Source organism: Falco naumanni, chromosome 4 (assembly GCF_017639655.2).
Source record: "Falco naumanni isolate bFalNau1 chromosome 4, bFalNau1.pat, whole genome shotgun sequence".
NCBI classification, from domain to species: Eukaryota; Metazoa; Chordata; class Aves; order Falconiformes; family Falconidae; genus Falco; species Falco naumanni.
Genome location: NC_054057.1, coordinates 86571334 through 86593366, shown reverse-complemented (window position 1 = coordinate 86593366; position 22033 = coordinate 86571334). Strand labels below are relative to the sequence as shown.

General features: G+C 44.1%; 1 long non-coding RNA gene across 1 annotated transcript; it reads left to right on the top strand.

Annotated features, from left to right (window-relative positions):
- The first annotated feature begins 12127 nt into the window (after positions 1 to 12127).
- Positions 12128 to 17120, top strand: LOC121087470. Its single transcript, XR_005827628.1, has 3 exons — positions 12128 to 12367; positions 13819 to 13940; positions 16956 to 17120. It is a non-coding gene; the product is annotated as an uncharacterized LOC121087470 (long non-coding RNA).
- Positions 17121 to 22033: the final 4913 nt, after the last annotated feature.

The following is a 22033-nucleotide window of genomic DNA, read 5'->3' as shown; positions in this document are numbered from 1 at the left end:
CATAATTCAGTGGTTCAGTAGGTCTTAAAAGCAGTTTGCACTTATAATAAGTATGCAAATTTTTTTTCTTTTTAAATTTGCCCTTCCCTTCAGTCAACAAGAAATTCTGGTGTTGCTGCTTTATAGGGACAAGGGCTGCTCTCCACTTTGTATTGGGGAAGCTGCACTGAGGTGGAACTGGCTTATTGAGCTGTAATTGGAGTGCAACATTTACAGTCAACAAAAACCATGGCTCCAGATTACTGAAAACTCCTAGGCAGAGGAGAAATCCGCATGCCAGCAAGGTCTGAGGGAAACCAGATGCCTGAACAAACTCAGTGGGAAGAAAAGGCTCACCTAAGCGAGCAATAGTTTGGACAATCCATTGGGTTATGTCAGTCTTTGTCTCTGTTGTCATGTCATCAAACGCGTAGTCCAAACCTCTCACTCTGCAGGTCAAGGAGAGAGGAGACACATCAGCATCACTTACTTTCCGTGACGTTCACAGGCCCAAGCTAATAACATTTTTAGTGCAGGTAGTTAGAAATGTCTTCTTTGATGGGACAGATGAATTCACAACTCTTCCTCTCGCTTGTCCGTCAGATCCCTCCCTGTAGCTACAGTGACATTCTCCTTTACAGTGCACACAGATGAGAGAAACTGAGCTGGACTTATACTCACATCACTTGTAAGAGTGGGCAGTCACTGACAGCAGGCAGTGTCATTAATTCATCGTGAGTGATGGAGCCTAGATAAAAGGTCAGTGTCCCGTTGAACAGGGATTCCAAGTCTGTTCTTGTCATTGAGGCAAAATGTGGCTTCAGGATCTGGAAAATGCCTTTGAGCATTATGTCACGAACTCCAGTGCTTGTTATGCTTTCCTTGTGCATCTAGGAAGAAGAATAAATGGGAAGTGATGTGCTACTGGAGTGTGACGGGAGATGCTTATCTTTCAGTCTCAGTTATGTGTATTAGTGTGGCTTTGTTCTTGCAGATATGAACAGCAGATTTTGTGATACATGGCTGGGTAGTGAAAATGAAAATGTGCTGGGCTGTTTTCCTTTTTTCCTTTTTTTTTTTTTTTTTTTTTTCTCCCCCTGCTGCTGCTTAATCGGAGAAACTTGATCATTCTGCTTGTTTGGAATCATACCATTATATTGTTTTATAGAAATCTGCTTTGGAGAAATCTATTGATGATTGTGCAGTCAGGAGCAAGGGCAAATGAAAATGAGACCCAACAAGAGAAAGGATGGTGCCTAGAGTCTGCAACTGGAGGAGCTCTCTTACCTGTGCTGCAAGAGAATTAACTTCATGCAGAAAGGTGTGTAGTTCAGAGACATTCCGTGTTTGGAGGGTTTTCATGATCTCTGTAACATCTGTCTCTGCGTTGGCCCTGGTGTTGTCAGTCAGGATACGGGAGGTGATGAGTAGCTTTCCTAGCTGCACTGAAGTTAGCATATCTGTCACTTCAAACTAAAAAGGAAAGGAGAAGAATGTCATTGTAGAGGCAGTTAAATGCCCCCACCAGCTTTTGCCTTTTGGCATGTGAGTGGCTGCTCAGAAGCTTACAGGTAACCCCAGGCCAAGGACAATGCCCTACTGCCATTGCAGAGCAACACAACGGAGCAGCCTTGTGGAATCCCAATGTAAGCTTTGCTTGGTGTGATACCTACTCCATTGAAGCTGGGGTTGAGGCGGAGGAGATCACTGTAGTCAGCATAAATACTAGAGAAGCCGAAGTTGTCCTCTAACCAGTCTCGACTGTTAGCAGTGGTGAATGTACAGGCTACTCCTGCAAGAGACAGGGTGTTGGGAAGTCAGAACCTGACAGCCTGTTGGCAGGAGAGAGGGAAGCTTTGTCTAACGTGAGATGCTCATTTATGCAAGACAGCCAGAGAGGCATGTGCTCCTGGAAAAATACTCCTCTGTAAGAAGGTGAGGTGGAAATGGTGCTGTAGCCACAGCTGGGCCTTGAAGAAGCTCAGAGTGGATGTAGGAAGTAGAAAGTGGTGCTCAGGAGTGCCAATGAAGAGGTTGAAGTTTCATCCTAAATTCAGATACTAGAATCATCCCACCCTTCTGCAGTTTAGCTTGGCCATGCCATACCAGAGAGTACTCCTGGTGTAGTTCACCCAAGACGAGGCAAGGGTCTGCTTGTTTTTGTGAATTTTGTTGTAATCTTGAAAATATGAGTATTACTGCTCATGTGTTGCTCAAAACTAGTGTAAGGTTTTAGTATTAAAGTACTCACAGGATCATAAAGGAAAGTAATATGCGGTAATCTGTTACCTTCTTTTGCTGCTTGCCTGTTGAGAAAATCCATTCTGGCTTGGTATACAGCTCTCTGTGTGTCAGGATCTAACTCATGGTGCACAGAATTCAGTCCTTTATAGCTGTATATTGACAAAAATGAAATGTGATTTCAGTGTTTCACATCAAAGTAGTTATGAGCCATGCTGTACCAAAAAAAAAAAAAGGAATACTTTTTAAAGCCTAAGATAACTTTACCCAGTGAGAGATAAGTAAAACAGTTTTGAACCTTGTAGAAGATTAATGTTCACTTGTGTTGAGGTTCTTTGTTCATATATCTTCTGGGCAAGTTTAGCCTATGCTAATAGTTATTTTCATTGTGCTGTACTGCTTTTTCTGGAGAGACATAACATCATTTATCTTATGGTCATAATCTAAAAGTGCTCATTTCAAAATCTCCAGGGCAACATTTGACAACATGAGAAGTGCTGCAGGTTTGTTTTCATGGTAGTCTTAGCAGTGACAGGTAATAAAAATAGTCGCAAGGCTGGCAGTGCTGAGCCATGTTTATGTATTATCTCTGCTAACTTAATTTCTCAGTAAGTGCATATGACAGGTATACTCACATATCTTGGAAATCAGTGCAGCCTATTTTCGTTGGGAAGAGTCTTAATATATTTGCATCAGTAACAGCCAACATCCTTTTCAGTTTCACCTGAAACAAGTCTTTCAAGGAGGGTGAGCACAGATCTGGGAAGTTCTCTCTAACTTTGGTTAAAATGGTCTCCAGCATTGAGTACATTGCATTGTGGTCAAGCGGAGGAGTCAGTCTTAAAGCTGATAACTCGGTTAAGTAGTCTTCCAGGTAGAGGACGTTATTGGTGCTGAGCACTTGTGCGATGGCAGCGGCTAGGCTGCTGTTGGAGAGCACATGGCTGAGGGCTGTAAGCTGAGCTAGCTGGCTGGCGGTGAGCACCTCGAGAGCTGTAAACTGGGAACAGAGAGGCATGACTAAAGACCCAGGGCAAGGGTTAAACTACTGAACAAGTTGCCATGTGAGCTAAATTCTTCCATACAACACTGTAATTACCAGATTGTTGAATATATGAGGTAAGGTTAGTAGGTGCCATGTGGGTGTGGACTGCTGAAGCCTGTTCACTGACCTGTAGTTCTAACCACCAATACTACAATCCATAGGCAAGTAAAAGTTTCAGTCACTTTATCCCCCTGCTCATCTGTTGCTTGAGTGTTCGCAGCCTGCTGGGTGAAACAACTGGAGGAAACCTTATTTTCAAAGTGATTTCTTACCCCATCAAAGCTGCTCCAGCAAGAAGTGAGATCATTATATGATGCATGACTTTGGAAACTCTTCCAATTGGTCAGTAGCCACTCTTTTGCTGAATTTTTTTCGCAAACTAAAAACATAAAATAACTTGTTATTTCTTGATGGACAGATAAGGGTTGGTCTCCTATGAGGCCATGGGTATGGAAAAGGCTTGGAGGGAGGGTACGGGGAAAAATAAGATTAATTTGATCCAAAAAACATCATTGTCACTGATCTTCTGTCCTCTAACATAATGGTTTGATGTGAGTTCAGAAAAGCTTTTTAAATGATCTCATTGTGCTGCTGGAAGCAAGGGTATGTTACTGAATCATTTTCGTTAGAGTACTCTATCATCTGATCTTAACAGCTAATTCTTATTCTGCAGACAATAGATGTTAGTAGTTTATACTGGTATCTCTGTTGAATCTATTGCAATTATATCAGGAAAATTTGGACTGTAAATACTGATCACTAACCCTGTGTAGTAAGGAACCTTCTGATCCAGTCAGCTACGAGTTGCCTTGTGCTGTTGTCCATCTCAGAATAAGCAGTGTCCAGAGCTTGAACCCTAGAATTCAAAAGGGACCGATGAGACAAAAGCCATTGGCAAGTGCTGATATGAATAACAATTTGTTAGCTCATAGTGCCCTTAATTTCCTTCTTTAAGATGAACATTAGAAATTCTGTTTGGGTGCGTGACAGAAACTATAAGATAACCCTTCATGTTCTAAGGTGAATTTGTAGAGCTCTTCCCATATCCCAGCTAATTCCTTCACATCTCCATCCTGCTTCATGCTGCTTCCCAAGTTTCTACCCATTTCCACTCATCTCCTTCACCAGCTTCTCTCTGTGGGAGAGGTCCTCAAGAGGCACAGAATGTAATAGTAAAAAATAGTATTTATGTCTAATAAATATCTGCTGCTTTCTTATATGGCTGGAACAGAAACCTGCTTACATCTACCTCCCAAACAGCAGTGAAGGTGTGTGAGGCACGGATGAGTATTAGATATGGTTGTACCCTATACAATCATGTGACACTGATTCCAGTAAGCACACCACGCTGTCTGGACAGTGTGCTACCTTTGTATTGCTCTTTGCTGGTAGCTTTCACAGACTGGGCTCTGGGATCTTGTTCTATCTTCCTTTTTTTTCTAGCCCTATCTTAACTCTTCTGTGGATCAATCTTAATAGCACCAATTAAGAACAGAGATAACTGACAGGAGAATAGACATCAAAATTCAAATCTTAAAAAGTCCTGTTTTGACAATGCAATGCATTTCCTGGTTCTGTCAAACCACGCGCTTGTGCATACCATCTAATTAGACCCTGAGCTTAGAACAGACATACACTGTGGCTAGGCCATCACAAGTGACTGGAAGCTGTGCCATGCAGTCCAGGATGTTGGTGCCGATGGAGGGAAGGTAGGCATGCAGGGTCTCCTGGAACCAGGATGCCAGGAAACCTGCATTTGCAACTTTAGGATCAGACTTCATGACTTCCCATGCTGCATTTAACATGAAGGCTTTGGTGGCAGATGCAACCTGGTCACTGCGGACCTGAAAACAAGACAGAAAATTCTCAAAGTATTGCTAATGTGTTACGGGTATTATTGCCATGCTTAGGGGTAGTGCCAAGACTAGAAACTCTTTGTGGCAGATTCTGCACAAACACTGGGACAAGAGTGCTGTCCTTTTCCCAGGGTCTTCAAGTTGATTCTTGTCATGCTTGTCCAACTGTAACTGGCTTGGCTCTTCTTGAGAAGATCTAGAAATTGCCTTTGTGCTTCTAATCCCCAAATGCTACTTCATATGAGTTCATCTATATTGCCTTGAAAATTACTCCTGAGAGTGGCTTGAACAAACCTATTTTCCTTGGTGCTGGCACTGTGCTAGGAGCATGGAGACGGCAAGAACTGTGTCTGGGCTGAAAGGTAGTAACTTGTTCAGGTAGGCTGTGCTCTCTTCAACAGAGAGAAGTAAATGCAGGTAGAGAAGGAGAACAAGGAAGTGTTCAGCTGAGTAAGAAGTGGATTCATCACCTTGGTAGCCAGACTCCTCTCCTGTTCTTGTTAAGTAGAATGGGAAAGGTCTTGGGGAGGATTTGGAGAGGAAGAAGGGAAGAGAAGAGAGGAGAAGGCTGGTTTGTACTGAAACTTGTGCTCACATTTCCGTGTAATTGTAGTAACAACATGCTAGAGACCCAGAGCTGCAGGCTCTCAAGGTAACTATTGAATAAGCTCTGCTCATCTAGCAGCATGGGGGAAAAAAACAGTCAAGTACTCAAGCAGCTGTGGATGTAGCCCAGGCTAAAGCGTGCCGGCATATGGTCTAAAGAGGGAGCTGCTGACGGTCCTCTCCTCTGATGCTAATATTACCTGCACGCTGATTTCATTCAGAGCAGTTTGCAGCACTTCACTGTTGACTTGTTGAAACAAGAGCAGGAAAGTCTCTTGGTCCAAGAGAGCAGTAGCATCTGTGATGTAGCACTTGAGGATGGAGGAGAGTTGTCTTGATGTTAGCTTGGTGCCCTGGGACAGACACAAGCATGTTACGTCAGAAAAAAGGGTAAAGAACTACAAGTCCAGGGTCAAAGTTTGAGGTTCTCTTGCTCTCCTTGTTCCTACAGACAATCTCAAGGGAAAGAGGAGTGCCTGGCTTACTGCCTTTTGCCTGGTGGGAGTGATTCCAGAGCAAGGCTGTCTGATGTGCCCAAGGAGGGGAAGCCAGATCTGACTGTGAGTGTCTTAAAGTAGCTAGAAAGGAGTATCTGGGGAGTTGGTAGGAGAGACCTGTTGGAGGTGACTTACTGAAGCACAGGCATACTGCCGGAGGGAAGGGCTGCACCAGTCACCGCTCTTCAGGATGGAGCTTAGATTTGAACTGGAAAGGAAGCAGGAAACATTGAACATTTTCCATTAAATGTCTGATGAGAAGAGGGCTTGGTAGGCTGCAAAGGGCTCAGGTTCTTTTGGTGAAGCTTTTGGGAGATATTTTAGCAGTAGTGTAATCTCTCCCAAGCAGTGTGGATACCAGTACCCAGCGGTGCCTACCTGATTTCAGATGAGCAGTATGTTGGAGCTGTGAAAGAAGAAAGAAGTGTATGACATTTAATATTTTAGTCTCTCACTTTAAGGATACATGTGATGCTTTTCTTTGGGTACAGAAAGTATTGGAACACTTCTTCCAGTCTTACACTTGACAATCTCTCTGTTCTGCTCCTTGTGTTTCCTGTTCATGTTGTATGTGAAATTGTGGGTGTATAATAGCTTTTCTTTTCAGTGCTGGGCTGAGACCCCTGAAATGCTTTAGAGAGCCCTTAAATAAGTGATGCAGAAAATCTACATGGGTTCTATTCAGGGATATTTCCTAGGGGTATTAGCTTTCAAAACACTTCCATTGTGCTCTTTTGTGTGCTAGACCCTGTCCAACATCTCAAGTGTACAAATGGTACCTTAGATACAAAAAAAATTTTACTTACACATGAGGAATGCTGGGCACTGGGAAAAGAAAGGAGAGAAAGCACTGGTGAGGATAGAGCATTCATGGCATGAAATAGGATGTAATTTACTCAGGCTGCTAGCTATGAAGCAATTACTCCTGTACTGCCTTGCCCTGTTTGCATCAGGCAAACCATTGGGATGGGTTGAAAGGTGCCCAGTACCACTATGCATCTGTTGGTTAGAACAGACTGGTTGCTCCCAGCTCAGGACAGACTTGACCAGATTCTCAGCTGGTATGAGCTGATGATCAGTGTCTTGGTGGAGCTGCACTTTTATTCCAGCCAACAGATCAGTTTTAAAGCAGGAATCCTCCCTGGCTGCAGTATTATACCTTCTCTGCTCCAGCCCGTGGGCTTGTGGAGCTCTGGGAAGTATTGCAGGTCTTTGTTAGTAACCTTATGGAGATTCCCTTGCACTAGATGGCTCTTAAGTGGATACAAGTGTATTTTGTGCATAAGTGGCTGTTGCAGGTAACTGATGTTACTACTAAGTGTCCGCTGTATGACTGATAACACAGAAAAGCTTTTTACAGCATTTGGTGATGTTACACACATACCTGATTTAAACCTTTTACACGTGGCCCTAGGGAAAAAAAAACAAAACAAAACAAAATGCAGATGGAATAGTTAGATGACTGAAACTAAACTGATTTTCATCTAACTCTTGTAGACCCCCACAGAAATGCAAGAACAGAGACTAGGAGAGTATGAAATGAAGGTAAATTTTCATCCTTCATTGGTTATATCCTAATACTGAGCACGCACCCTAATCATTTGTGCTGGTTTTGTTACATAGCACTACATGTTCAGTGTTGGTGCCCAAACCACACTGCAAAGTCTTGACAACATCAGAGATACTTTGCTTTGATCCACTAATCTGTATATTCAGCTGTGTGGGAATCAGCCTTCAGCATGGTTGTGGGGCGGAATTGACTTACCTAAACTGAGTAAAGTCATAAGCACGATTAAAAGTGGTGGCCTTTCTTTTGCCTTCATTGCTCTTCTTTTCTTGGATTGTCTTTTCAAGGCTGAAAAAAAGCATAAAAGATCTGCGAATTGTGTCTTTTGAGTACAGCTACTCTCCTGAAATTCTGCAAAAATTGTCCTTACTTCTCAGATTGTCAGGACCATTACTCTGCAGATGGAGCTGGAGAACAGTGGAGTGCACTGAGCACATCCATGGTCTGGCTGTAGACTTCCTTACTGCTCACTGGAACTAGTGCTCTCCTTAACTGCTGTAAGGGCTTTCAGCCTTTTCTGAGGTTTACTCCAAGGGCAAGTATAGATCCCTGCAAAGTGAGTGGAAGCTCCCTGACAGTAGACATGCTTCTGTAAGTTGTCTCTGTGGCTGTATTGGAAAGCTGCTCTGGGTTTGTGCATGCTGCAGCTTGGGAAGTGAAGCTATAAGGCAAAGGATCCTCCTGGCATCTCTGTTTACATCCCTTGGAACCAATGGCAGCTCCATTATGGTGATTGTGACCCAGGTTCACTTTGCTCCTGGCATGGTGGCTAGTGCCAGGGAGAGTTCAGTGGCTTCAACATTTGTGAAACAGAGGGATGGGTGCCTTGCACAAATAATCAGAGCTGATATTAATCACCGGTGAACAGAAACATTCCTCCAGCACTAAAAGGTACCCCTAAAATCTGATTGTATTTTTTCATAAAAGTATCTTTCTTTGAAAGTTGTTACTTTCTTTGCCTAATGTACTTTCTGTCAACTGTCAGTCAGCTTGATGACCAGAGACAGTCAGATCTCGCTTACATTAGAAATTCTCCAACATTCTTCTCTGTAACGTATCTCACTGGAGCACAGCACAAAGCCTGTGCCACAGATCCCTCCAGTGTTTCAATCAATGTAATATCTTGCCTTGATAAAGCAAGTTTTCAACCACCTTATGTCCTAGAACAGCCACAGCCATTGACCAATCGCTGTTTTGAAATTGTGTCATATTTTACCTATCACTTCCACTGTGCCTTTCTGCCTCTATCTTTTCTCTGAGCACCTCACTTTATTATTTAAAAATCCTTGTAAGTGATAATGGAATGGCTGGAATTGGCCAAGAACAACATGCAGTTCAACTGGAAATCAATTCCTCTGCCTAATTACATGGAAGAGCAACAACATACACATTCCTACACAGAGTAGCAACTTGCTCATTAATAATCATTAACTTAATTGTTTAGCTGAAAGACAAAACAGCCATACCTCCCAAAACTTACTTTTTCTCCTTCCAGAACTTCGTGAATTCTAGAAAGCAGTGTGTAGTCCAGCAGCTGTCTACAGCAGTAGCTCTTTCTCCAGTGCCACCTTTTTATATGGTGGTACCCAGTTGATCGCAGTGAACATGGTGAGTGATGCCAGGTGACTTCTTTGACTCTGTTCCAAGCAACAAAGGCCCAGCCCTTCCTGAGGTATCCTCAGGTATCACATAACTACTGCCACTTGTTAAAAAAAATTTGAACTCCAGTAGCGGTCTCTGTCCTTCTCCACCCATTCAGCATGGAAATGAACTGCCTTAAAGTGAGAATAGCTTATAGGAAAGGTCATAGAATTGATAGTGCAATTGTATAGACAAAATTTCTGTATTATTTTCCCAAGTGGGTTTGTGGGGGGCCGTTGAACATCCCCTGGAAAGCTCAGAACTTGGCAGAATTTTACTGTGTAGTCTCATGGAAATTAAGTCTCAGCTCCAATAGGAAGTTAGTGACTAGCCAACAAAGAGGCATCACATAACACTGTTTTAATAAACTGTTGCTGCAGTTACTGGTTGTTATGCACTTACTCTGGTACAGGAAACATTTCCTCAGTAGTGGTGTAAAGAAAAGCATTGTATCTATGTAAGGACAGTTTCCTTGCAGGCTTGTTAGGATACTTCTGTTGTGATGGGCTAATCATCTGTTCTGTTGTACTTTTGATCCCAGAGGGATTGTTTGAATAAGCTCACAGTCTACATTTTCCGTATGATTTTTCTTAGCTGCTTGCTCTATTCAACTATCTCTTTTTTTTGGCTCAGGAAAGTTCTTCCGCATCCTAAAAACTGAAATGGGTGCAAACTCTTGCTGAATTGAATGTAAGAACTTACAAACAGACTCTTCTGAATTTGACCTGTGAATCCCTGGTTTCAGCTGTCTCTGTCAGAGGAATTCCTAAGCCAGGGAATGGAAACGTGTCTTTGTACTTAAGGGCCCCATGGTGGACTTGTCTTGCATGAATTTGTCTAATTGCATTTTGGCATCTCTGGTGTCTGGTGACAATGAATTCCATCTCTGAGCTTCCAGTGGATGGAAAGATGCTTTGTTCTGCTTCTTTGGAAGCTTCTGCCCAATAACAGAAAGGTTTGATGGGGTTTTGCTTCAGAGGAGGTAGGTCAATACCTTGGAGGTATCAGAGGGGTTTGCCAGGGGCTGGACTGCTGCTCCACTGGGCAGTACGGGAATGTGGAGGAAGACAGCAGCCACTGCAGGTACCCGAATGGCCGGAGCCAGTTGGACCTTGGGCGGTCAGTTGTGTGCTTGAGGTCAGGGAGTGAAGGGAGATTTTAAAAACACTGATGAAGGCTGATAGGTGCGAGACCGGTTTGTCTTCTTGTATATCTGTGATTTAAAGAAGGTTTGTGGGTTGTGGCTTAATGTCAAGAGGATGGTTTTAGAAGAGGAAGTTCTTTGTTTCTGTGGTCGTCCCTGATGCAGTTCTGAAATGTGAGTTTCATCTCAATAGTGAAAGGAAGCTGACTCTTCAGCTTTAGGGGAGGTGAATTACGGTCCTTTGTCATACATGGCCATGCCTTTAATCCTTGCCATTTGTAAGGACCCTGCCAAGCTCCTGTTAATATGGACACAGCTGATTTATTATCACCTGCTACTTTTCAAAGCTTTACTTTCTTCAGTACACCAAACACTCAGGAGTCCTGTGAGGCCTGTCGGCGTCTGTTAGAAGTCTGACCAAATATGTCTGTCTTGGGTGACTAGTCGTGCAGGCTGTGATGTGACTATGAGAGCAAATACTGCTCACACAAGTGACAATTATTGAATTAGATTGTAGTCAGAATCAGCAAAACTTAAATGCTATCTTGATATTTCCTCTTGTGTCATCAGAGCCCTGAGATTGAGCTGGTGAGAAATAGTAATGCTTCAGAGGTTTTTATGATTTTATTCAGAAGATGTTCACTCCCGTGCTGTATTTCAAAGCCCAGGTTAGCTTCCTGGACACCCAGTCTTTAGCAAAGTATCATCAGTAACGTGTGATTCACAGTATGCAGCCAGTCTTGATTTAAATTAGTGCTAGAATGAACTGAATGAGGTATTTTTCACTCTCCATTAAGCTTTTTGGAAGTTGTCAGATACTTTGGAGGCCAGCTGTACTTTCACAAGAACTTGCTGCTGAGGTCAGTGGGTATTTTGATCTCTGACAGGCTTGGTACCTCTTGTTCTCAGGACAGAATCAAGAGTTTTATCTTTAATTGAAGCAACTTCTGGAATGGGAAAGAGGAGGAATGCAGAAAGCACTACCACTCATGCTGAGAACTCAGCCCAGGGGAAGTAGAGTTATACAAAATGTGTTTTTTATGAAACAGTTTTGACTTCTGAAGGAAACATTGATTTTGCACCTCGCTAGGAGCCAAACCAAGCCCCGGTGTAAACCATGGATAAAACCAGGCTGTTGCAAGATGATTGGGTGTAAAGAAACCCATCCTGTACAGGTCCTGAAAAGATCGGGGCTGCTGTGCTTGTCTCCTCCCAAGGCCTGTTGTTCGGCTGGTGGAAGCACCCAGCAGGACCACTTTCTGACTTGGTTTATACCAAGGGCTTATTATAGATCACCTCGGTCATCTCCTCTGGCCTGTTTCAATCCCCACATTTCTGCTGCCGTTAAGGGAGTGTCAACATGTGACTGCTCTCTATGCATCCTCTTCCAGGCCACTCACTCCAGCTCCAGGAGCTGTTACATTCCTCTGGGACGCTCGTAAGGAGTGAGACAAGAGCTGGTCTGATGCCAGAAGATGTCCCTCATGATATCTCTGCTCCTGGCTGCAAACAGGTTGATTGGGGAAGTGGGGAGGTGGTTGTGTAGTCTGATTGCTTTTAATCCTACTTACTTCCACATTCATCTGTTATCACAGTACATGCTCTGAACTTCCTTAACACTTGAAGATCTCACCTTCCCCCATTGTTACATCCAAGATGGTAGCAGTATTTTGCTCATGCAATCTCCACATGGGTGCAGCAGGAAGATGTGACTGCAGGGCCCTGGTGTTAGGCTCAATGACTCTCTACATCCGTCTTCAGCAGGAAATCCTCCCCTCAGAAATACCTGGGGTAAGTATATCCTTGGGGCAAGCTGCCCTGTAAGGAAAGGTGTTCTGAATGATGATCGTGGACTGAGATTTACTCCAAACATAAATCTGGCACACTGCCTGCATACCCCTGCATTCTCTGGGGCGTTGTGAGATGCAGTTTTTCACCTGTCAGGTATTAGGGCTGCAATTTTCCTACATGAGGTCAAGGATATAAGCTTTCTTTAAATGAGGAATCAGTCCTGCACTTGACTCTGCAGGCACTGTGTTATCAGTGTCTCATGCATTACTTCAGAGCACAAACATGTTCTGTGTCTACAGCAATAAACCAGAGAGCTTTTATATTTTCAGTTGTGTTATGGTAAACTACATAAATGTTATTTGTTGCTTTTCTTCATGTTTACTGTTTGGCAGTGTGATTTACCTCCTCCTCCTCTGTTGGTGAAAGGAATTTTTAAATTAAATCCACAAATCTTGCCCTTTACAACAATTTTCTGTTGGGGACAGGTATTTCTTTTGTCTTGTTTCTTGGTGTTTTTTTCTCTAGGCTGTATTCTGTATTTTGCTTCACACATATCTTCTTAGATGCATGTGGGAGGCTTGGAATAAAATACCTCTTTGTTTTCTCCTGCACATTAAAACTATCTGTAAATATGAACACGAACCTGAGTTTAACCATCACATCCCTGAATGGATCAGTGTGCATTTTTTGTGGCAGCCTGCATGTACCGTGCTGATGCTCAGAGCTCATTTCTTTCTGAGGGGAGTGCCCATACCATCGTGACCATCAGTGTTCTCAGGGGATTTGTGGCTAGTCCTGCCTGAATGTCACAGGGGCTCAGCTGGGCTGGGGATGTTTCCGTGTCTCTCCTGCAGTGCGCTCTGCCAGCTAAACAAATGCCTGCAAGTGCACTGATTATTTGGAAAGGGTGTTGCAGGGTGTGCCTGTGACACAGGTCCTGTTCTGCACCCCAGGCAACATGCACAGGTGAGTGCCACCTGCTTGCTGGTGGCTTTTGTATGGACATGAGGACTGGGTGACATCCTCAATGGTAGCAGCTCCTGAGGTATGGGGCACAGCCACCCAGTGAGAGTCCCTGGGCAATTCTGCAGTGAGGAAGAGGCTGATAACAGATATTGACCGTTACCAGTGGCCTATTACAGTTACTGCATTAGGGGGTCAGTTCTGGGATGTAGCTGGGAAGTAGCTGCTCCTAAGTCAAGCAACTGACTGTCACCTTCGTCGGGGTCAGACCCTCTTATCCAGTGAGAAGGGTGTGTAAGGGTGCAGTGATTACACCTTACAGCATTATCTACTCGGGGCTTAACTTGGTATTAAAATGGTAGCAAAGCCGAATCACGCTTCAGGTGATGTCCTTGTATGGCTATGCTGCAGCAAAACAAGATCACTTGAAATTGTCACTGCCCTGAACTGGCACAATCTTTCTCATCCAAAGAATCCTTTATTTCCAGGATTTAGCCACCACCGTGTGTCTGAGAGGGACAGTGTTAAAGAAGGGGCTGAAAGTCTCAGTGAGAGAGTGAGTTACAGTGTGTCACAGACCATCTGATGGGATCAGGGAACTGAAAGGAAGGTGAGTATAAACAACAGCCCAGTTGGAGTTTATTTTTGCTTATTTATTTCTTAAGAATGAATGACCTGGGAAAAATGTTTTTTTTCAGAAGCACCTCATTGCTGAGATATTTTGTTATGCTTCATTTCCCAGAGTTTTGTCAGCCTTACCATTGCTATGCTGTCTAGCTGCCTTGCCCTCTTTTATTGATAACAAGACAATACTGTAAGAAGATGGTCCTTCTTTTGTAAGCCTTTTGTGGTGGCAGTGGAACTGGTTAAAAAAACAAAGGATCTGACTCTCATTGTCATTTACTTTTATATGAATCTGGACTCACTTCAGTGACTTGGACATTGTGTCTCTGCAGTGTAGCCTGTAGCAGGATCTGTTACACCTCCTTCACAACCTCTTTTCCTTTCCCTGGCCCATGAGACACTGTGTGACTCATCTGGGAAGTTAAGCAAGATTCCCCAACTGTTTTCTGCAGTGCTATTGTCACGCATAGCCTAGGGTGTCAGCAGCATCATTGCATTAACCTGCATTTTCCTTTAGAGGCTCTTTCCATTTTGTATTTGTTTCCTGGCACGTTACTCTCCTTGCACTTTGAATGTAATTCTGTGCCTAAAGGTGAGCTCAGTTTCTTGATGTACCTTAGCACACGAAGGAATCTCGGTGACCTATGACATAAAAGAGCATTAGGTGGCTTTATTGTGCTGCTGTGATGATGTTTGGGTCTCATGTCCTTGCCTGTCTCAGGAATGCTCTAAATCACTTCTGGAGCAAACAAGACCACTGAACAGGCCATTTCTGTTCACTGGTGTGCTTTACTGTGGAGGTGAAAATCTCCAGTTGTAGCAGCTGGAAGTGGAAAAATTTTTAGAGAGCATGGTCACAGTTACTTTAAGGGTTGGTTTTGAATGGATAAATCTGGTTACTTGCCACTCCTGTCCAACTGCACTCAGCACAGAGATGCTAGAAGCTGACTTTGGCTCATGTTGTTGCTTGTTGGTTGACCTCCAGCATAACAATAGCCTTATTTTGGGATCCTCTGTGTTGCACTCTGAGTAACTATGCAGAAAATCCCTAGTACTGAAGCTGAATTTTGCACTTGTCTATATTTATTCTTTTCGAGCCTTGCCTTTTGATAGCTCTTGGACCCACAGCATCCCAACAAGGCATGTCTTGGTGCTCTGACTTTTGTTCCAGGCAAAAAAATGTTTGGAAAGCAACCTGCTAGCTTTAAAGGCCTATAACCATTTCACGTTTTTGGTTTGTTTGTTTGGTTTTTTTTTCTCCAGTACTGCAGAAACAATTTTTTTGCACTTTTTGGTCTTAAGGCTTGCTGCTGTTTGCAGATTATGAAACTAGAGCAAAGCAAAATTCACGTTGCATTTGAGTGAGACCCATGTATTCCTCTTTGGTCTCACCTCAAACTCCCCAGCATCAGGTGGAGCGAAGCCTAGCTCTTCCTTCTCCAGAAAGATAGTGTATTGTACACACAGGCTCTTCTCAAAGGACTGTGTTGCCCAGGTCAGAGCTTTCTGCCCAGACTGTGGGGAGCAGTGGCCGTGCAGTCCGCAGTTTACAGAACATGATGTTTCCAAATGATGTTCACGTAAAGCTAGCAGATAAAATGGCTGAAATCCCACATTGTAACTCCAGAGCCCATTGAATTTATGTAATTGATAAAAGTAAGATAAGACAACACTTGGGAAATACTTCAGATAGCTCTGTTACATGGTGATAGCCCATTACAGACAGGTGTTTCCTTTGTGTTGCTGGAGATTACAACAAAAGCATTTGAGATTTGGCATTTGGTAAAATGGCATCTGCATTATGGAATCCAGCCATAGTGCTTCGTGCAGGCGCACGGCCCATGGGATTGCCACTCTGGGACTCAGGCAGTCTTTTCTCTGCTTTGCAATGCATTATCGTGTTATAGCAAAGTTACTCTGCTGTGAAGGTACTGCATGCTTGTGAAGCCACCTTTGGGTGTGGGAGACCCGAGTGAGTTCCTGCCCTGCACAGGCATCAGTGTTAGAAGGGTGTGACACAGAACACTCTGCCCAGAATTAAAAATCAATTGAGGACTCAAATCTGGACCAAATCTAGTGAGAAGCAGTTTCTTGTTTTCAACAAGGACTGGCTGAAGGTGGCCCTGAGTGGCCAATTTCTAAAAGCCCTCAATTGCTCAGGTTTTTCTGAACTTGTCCAGTCTGGGCTGTTTCCTAAGTTTTGTGAGTTATTGGTCAATGTCTGATTTGCTAACTGCGACTTTTTCTTAGCCTGCATTCTCAAGACACTTGGAGACTCTTGCGAGGAGATGTTTTATTCTAGGGATGGAGAAGGACTTTTCCTTAGCAACTCAAAGGGAAATGTATTGTTAGATGTATAATGAAAGTGCATAAAACTAGAGGATAAACAAGTGCCACGGAAAGATTTACAGTACAGACTGTAGAATCATAGTATTAAGGAGGCTAAGTCAGCAATAATTACAGACTCCTTTTCTTTTTTTCCCCAATAGCAGTTAAATCTTTCTGGCAATAGCTGTTGCAGGCTTTGCTCCGTTTCCATGTCTACGCTTAAGTCGCTTTGAGGGTAACATCAGTCCATCCCACATAGTTTCATATAAGCTGTTGCTCTAGGATGAAGACAGCTATGGAGGCAGATTTTTACTTCTGTTGATTTGATGAGCCACCAGCAGGTACTCATAGAGAAGGAGAGAACTTGCTGGATCATACTGGAGGGTCACGGGCTGAGACACAGGAACGGTGGCCATGTGGTCGTCTGTCTGGAGGGGCATAGTGATGGGTATACATTTCTGTCTAAGAAAAAATCACAATTCAAAATGTGGTTTTGTTCTGAATTGAAATGAAATCAGAAGTACAAGAATATATGAATGAAAAAACCCACACACCAGAAACGACTGATGTTTGTCTTTAATATTTTCCAGTAGAGTTTCCACAAAACAGATGCTGTTTTGTGAAATCTTCTATCTTGGTTAAAACAGCTTCTTCCCCATGGCTTTTTCCCCAGGTGAACGACTTAGCAGAGACCTCCAGTGGCAGCGGGAGAGTCCCGGGAGGGAGCCGGTAGGTTAGCAGGGCTGAGCTCCTGGTGCCCTCTGGTGCTTGCGTGCTCCTTGTCGCAGCCTGGTCCCAGGGACGTGCCGGCAGATGGATGTCCTGAGCCCGCAAAGCAAGGAAAAGGTGCCCAGCTCTGCTGGCTTACTGCAGTGACCCTGGTGGGTGGGTGCCTGGAAGGCTGACAGGTTTCAGGAGGCAGGAACAACAAGAACTGACCCTGCAGTGCTTTTCTTACTTTCCTCCTCCCCGATTCTCTTTGTGGCTTTGACCTTGCCATGTAATTTTTAACACAGTGCTTAATGTCCTATATTTCTCCTCCTGCCTTTCCTGTCCTGGAAAATAAGGACATAGAAAGGCAATTTGTCTGTCTATGGTACTATGTGTTGTTATGAGTGTGATGTTCAACCAGGTTCACTTATTGTCTTCCTTGGTACAAACTTGGCAGTGCGAGGTTAACAGCTGGAATTGATCTTAAAGGTTGTTTTCTGTGTTTACTTTTCATCAGACACATACATGCATCAGGAAGGGGTTACACCTTCCTTATCTTACCCTACAGAGCCGGTCACTGCAAGGGACAGGGCAAGGCTGGATGCTGTGAGCTGAAGTAAGTCCCTTGCAGGTGCTTGGCGTAGCAAGGTGCTAAGTGGGTGTAGGGAGAAGGTACATAAGTGTTTAGGACTGGTGGTCTTTGGCTGACAGGGGTTTAGGGAGAGTGAGACAGGTTTTAGTCATTGAGTTAGGCTTTCGAGTTCATGAGCTGGATCTCTGACTTTCATAATGTGGGCACTGTCTTTTCCCCACCTTCTTTCTAGGGGCTTTGTATGACCTGTCACTCACTATAGGTGACTATGCACGCACACACCTGTGTATATATCTTTATATATAAAGACAAGGGCAGGTTAGACTGCTGTGTTGCATCACAAGGTGTCAGCCTTGCTGTAAGGAGAAGCAGCTGAGAATGTGTAAAGTTTTTTAGCAGGTGACTGACTCATACAGGAGACCATTTTCTTGAAACTATAAAATACAGAGGTAGAGCTTCTTTGTACTTGAGAATAAGGAGTACATGTCAATTATTGCTATATTTAGCTGCACTTCAGTGTACAGTAGAGATGGCCAAGTGCTGATGATGCTCACAATGGAGCCAGAAGGGGCAGGAGCATTGTTGAGTGCCCACAGCACTTCACCTTTTCTTGCCTGACCCTCTGAAAGGTGAGTGTATGCTTTGGGAGGACCCGCTCAGCCAAAGGACATGGGAGTTACGAGCATGTGGCACAGCAGCTGACACCAGGAGTGCTGCTCCTGGAGTGCAGGGTGCCAAATACTTGTAGTGCTGTGAGCACCACAGTGCAGCCAGAGCTGATGGTTGAGGGGCTAGTGCTGAGATAGCCTGGTTCTCCATGAGCAGACTGTCAAGGCTGGGCTGGGTTTCTGGGAGCATGTATCAGCTCTGAGATTCCTGCTGCTGAAAGCTGGTCTTTCAGTAATGTAAGTCCCCTGAAATATGGTCATGCCTCTTACTCCTAGCTGCTGGTGTGTCAAGAGTGTCTCCAACAGGCATAGTCTGAAGACCTTGCCCTAATGCATAGCTGAACAGGCAGGGTTAGGGCATTACTAAACAACACTTCTGCTCTCTAGTGCACCCAGTTGGTCACCAGTGAATACAAACCTTGTAATGAGAGGAAAGTCAGATGTCAGTCATTGGAGGGGTTTTTGGTTGTTTTTTGGTTGTTTTTTGGTTGTTTGGGGTTTTTTTTGGTTTTGTTTTTTTTTTTTTTTAGTTCAGTTGGACTTATCATTCAGGACAAGGTCTGAGTGTTACATGCAGGTGTTTTTTGACTTTGCACAAAACAAACATTACAGAGAAGTTTACAGAGGGGAAAGGGAGGTAGAAAGCAAGCAAAATCTCTTGTGTAAACCTCTGGGAAGATGTAATATAGAAGTTGGGTTTTACTATAAGCTGATATTTTATGCTTTCTAGCCTTTTTATCCTGTCTTAATCATCTCCATTGCTTTTTTGTTAGTCTCCGTGACATTTCCTTTAGCAGTGTGCAGAGAATAGATCTGGGAGTGTCATTTGGCCAGGGCAGGGTTTGCTCTGGAGTTACTACAACAGGGAATAAATCGAGATTGGGTTTTAGTCCTGAGGTGACTGAGGATTTGGCAAGTTTGACTGTAGGCAGGTCTCTGACACCCTTGGCTTTCCTCCTCCTCCTTTGCAACTTAGAGGTAGCCTCAAGCCTGTTAGCACAGGCAGGTGAGGGTAGATGGTCTTGCATGAGCTGTGAAACACAAACCTTCAGTGTCAGGTTCTGGTGACCCCACTAGCATTTGTAGGTGTGGGCGCAGTATATCTCAAAGCCAATAGTGTTTCTCTTCACATATTCTCTACTTGTAACTGAATGCTTAAGCAAACAGGGTGAAACAAGGCACTTATTGAACCAAATATTGCCTTGTTTATAAAAATCTCTTGAGCTGACATTTAACGAGCAGTCACGTAATACCACACAACCACATAACTGGATGTGACCTGTGCACTTGAGCATTCTTTTAAAGATCTATGCAGAGATAAGGATCAGTCCTGTCAGTTTGAAACTATACTTGCATTGATAGTAAGTCTGGGAGTATAATTTTTGCTCAATCACTTTCTGAACCAATGGCCACTTCTAGTATCTGCCACTCCTTGAGACAGAGATGTGCAATTTAATTGCGTGTGTGGAGAGTCAGCTCCTTTTCTAGTCTGAACTCTCCCTCTGGTCCTGTGAATCCATTGGTTTGCAGGGAAAGGTGGCTATGCAGCTGAAATGGGCCAGAACGCTCCATACTGCAAACTTCACAGTTGCCTATTCATGCTAAAGCTCTTTCACCAACGCTGACCACAGCAGTATATTCAAGAAAACAGTATTTATAGGTTACCTGCAAGATGAGGCTTTCAAAAAAATGCATCTTCTGTCTTAACCCAGACCCTTTCAGGCTGCCAACCTGAAACATTGCTCTAGGCAAAGTGATTGTAAGACTGACCCACTTTTGAGGCAGGTGTCCTGATGAATGCCTGGAGAGATCTTCTGACTTTGTCTTCTGTGATTTGGCAGGTAGGTGACAGCAGTTTTTGTCCAGAGCAGCAGGAGCAAGGGCAGGACTGCTGTGCGGAGGAGACAGAGCCATGGGGCAATACTAGTTGGTTCACTGCCACTGAAATCACAGTTCTGACGTGGGCATTTGTTAGCAGTGTTTCCTTGTTTGCGTTTTTGGAGCGATAAAGAGTGGAGAGGTTTCAAACAGACTTGTTTCAGTTATTGGGGAGTCTTCCTTTGTGTGCCAAGTCCCAGTAAGCCTGAGATCTGTGCAGGGAGGATAAAAGGAAGGACTAAGTGCAAGTGGTGACTGTAGCATAGTACCAGTTTTGTGGGCTTGGAGCTGTTTTACCTTAGGCTGCGGGTTTTGCACCACTTCTGTCTTTATCCCCTTCTGTTGGCTCTAGACACAACCCTTTGCAGGGGGCTCACACAGCTCACTTGGCTCGAGCTGCAAGCCTGTCTATTGCCCCACCAACCAGGAGGTTTGCTTTAGGCTGAGACTTGATACTCATGTGTCTCTGTCTTTCCTTCTGGTTCCTTGTCAAGTCTGCTTTGGAGATCCTTCTAAAACCTGCTGTTGTGTCTGTCACCTTCTGACCTGTGGTCCACAGGGTAATTCAAGCAAAGGGTTGGATGCCGCAGCTGTATCATGTTGTGCTCCTCCAGGACTCAATATAGTCTACCTTGTCTGGGCATTTTGGTGTGATTTTGTTCTGTAACCTCTTCTGTCAGTATCTACGTGGGAGATTCATTCTTAGCTGCACTGACATAATGAAGGGATCTAGTGTGATGGACATGGATAGAAAGAATGAATGTAGCTTCTTTTTTAGAGCTGTGTGTCTCTAGATCCTCCTTTTATACCTGGGTCATGTTGTCCCAGCAGGGTCCTGAGATTTTCCTTCTTTAAGAGGCAACTGATGAAAACACAGAAAAATAACTTCAGGTTTTTGAAAGACGCTTTCTTCCAGTAGCCTCCTGTTCAGTTATGACAGTTTCTGTTTTTCTTTGCTAGGTGGTATGCGTTTGCTTTCAGCCTTTGGTATGACTTCATATAATTTCCATAAAACCTGCAACATTTTAGTCTTTTAACTGTCCCTTTTGGTTTCTCTTCAGCAAGCTTTCTTATTTTGTGCTCTGTTGTTCCTGTTCTTAAACCTTTCCTTCTGATTCTGGGTCATGCACTGTGTTTAGGGTTGATGAAGAGGAGTGCACTGGTGAGGCTGGCTGGACCCAGTGAGTTGTGATGGCCCTTGCAAGGTTGCAGAGGAACTTGGCTGTGACCTGACTGACATGTCCTGTAAAGGTGCTGCCTGAGCTAATGGGAGACCCGACTTCTCTGAGAAAGTTTTTCAGATGAAAACGACGGGAAATGCAGTGACTTTGGACTGAGCAGGGCGTGTGGTGTGCATAGTGAAGATGGGATCAGGAAGGATTTATTTTCTGTTGCCACACCTGGCTTAACACGGCAGGAACACCTTGGGAATCGGTTGTACAATTTAGTGTAACTGAAGAACGCTTGAGCCATACTTGACGCTACACATGCACAGTCAGGTTGGGTGGGAAGGCACTGACTCATTTTCTTGTGGTCCAAATCACATCTCAGACCTGTCCCGCTCCTGCCACCCACTGCAGGTTTCATTGCCTCCCCTCCTGCCCTAGCCTCTCAGTGTGTGCGTTGGGGATCGTGATGCAGAATTGGGCTCCACTTGCTATCACTGGGAAATTCCTGTGTTTGCAAAGAGGGGGAGGTGATGTGAAGGCACTGGATTTTTTTCAGTTTAGGAAAAAGGAAGCTTGCAGAGAGGGAGGAATGCAAGAGGGAAGGGGGGCAGAGAGAGGTCTCCTGTGTAATTATGTTGAGCCAGAAGTGATTGCTATTGCAGGTGAGCTCTAAAATCCCCCTCACGGGCCTATGCAAGGGCAGGCTGGCTGCACCTCTGTCAGCCTATGTATA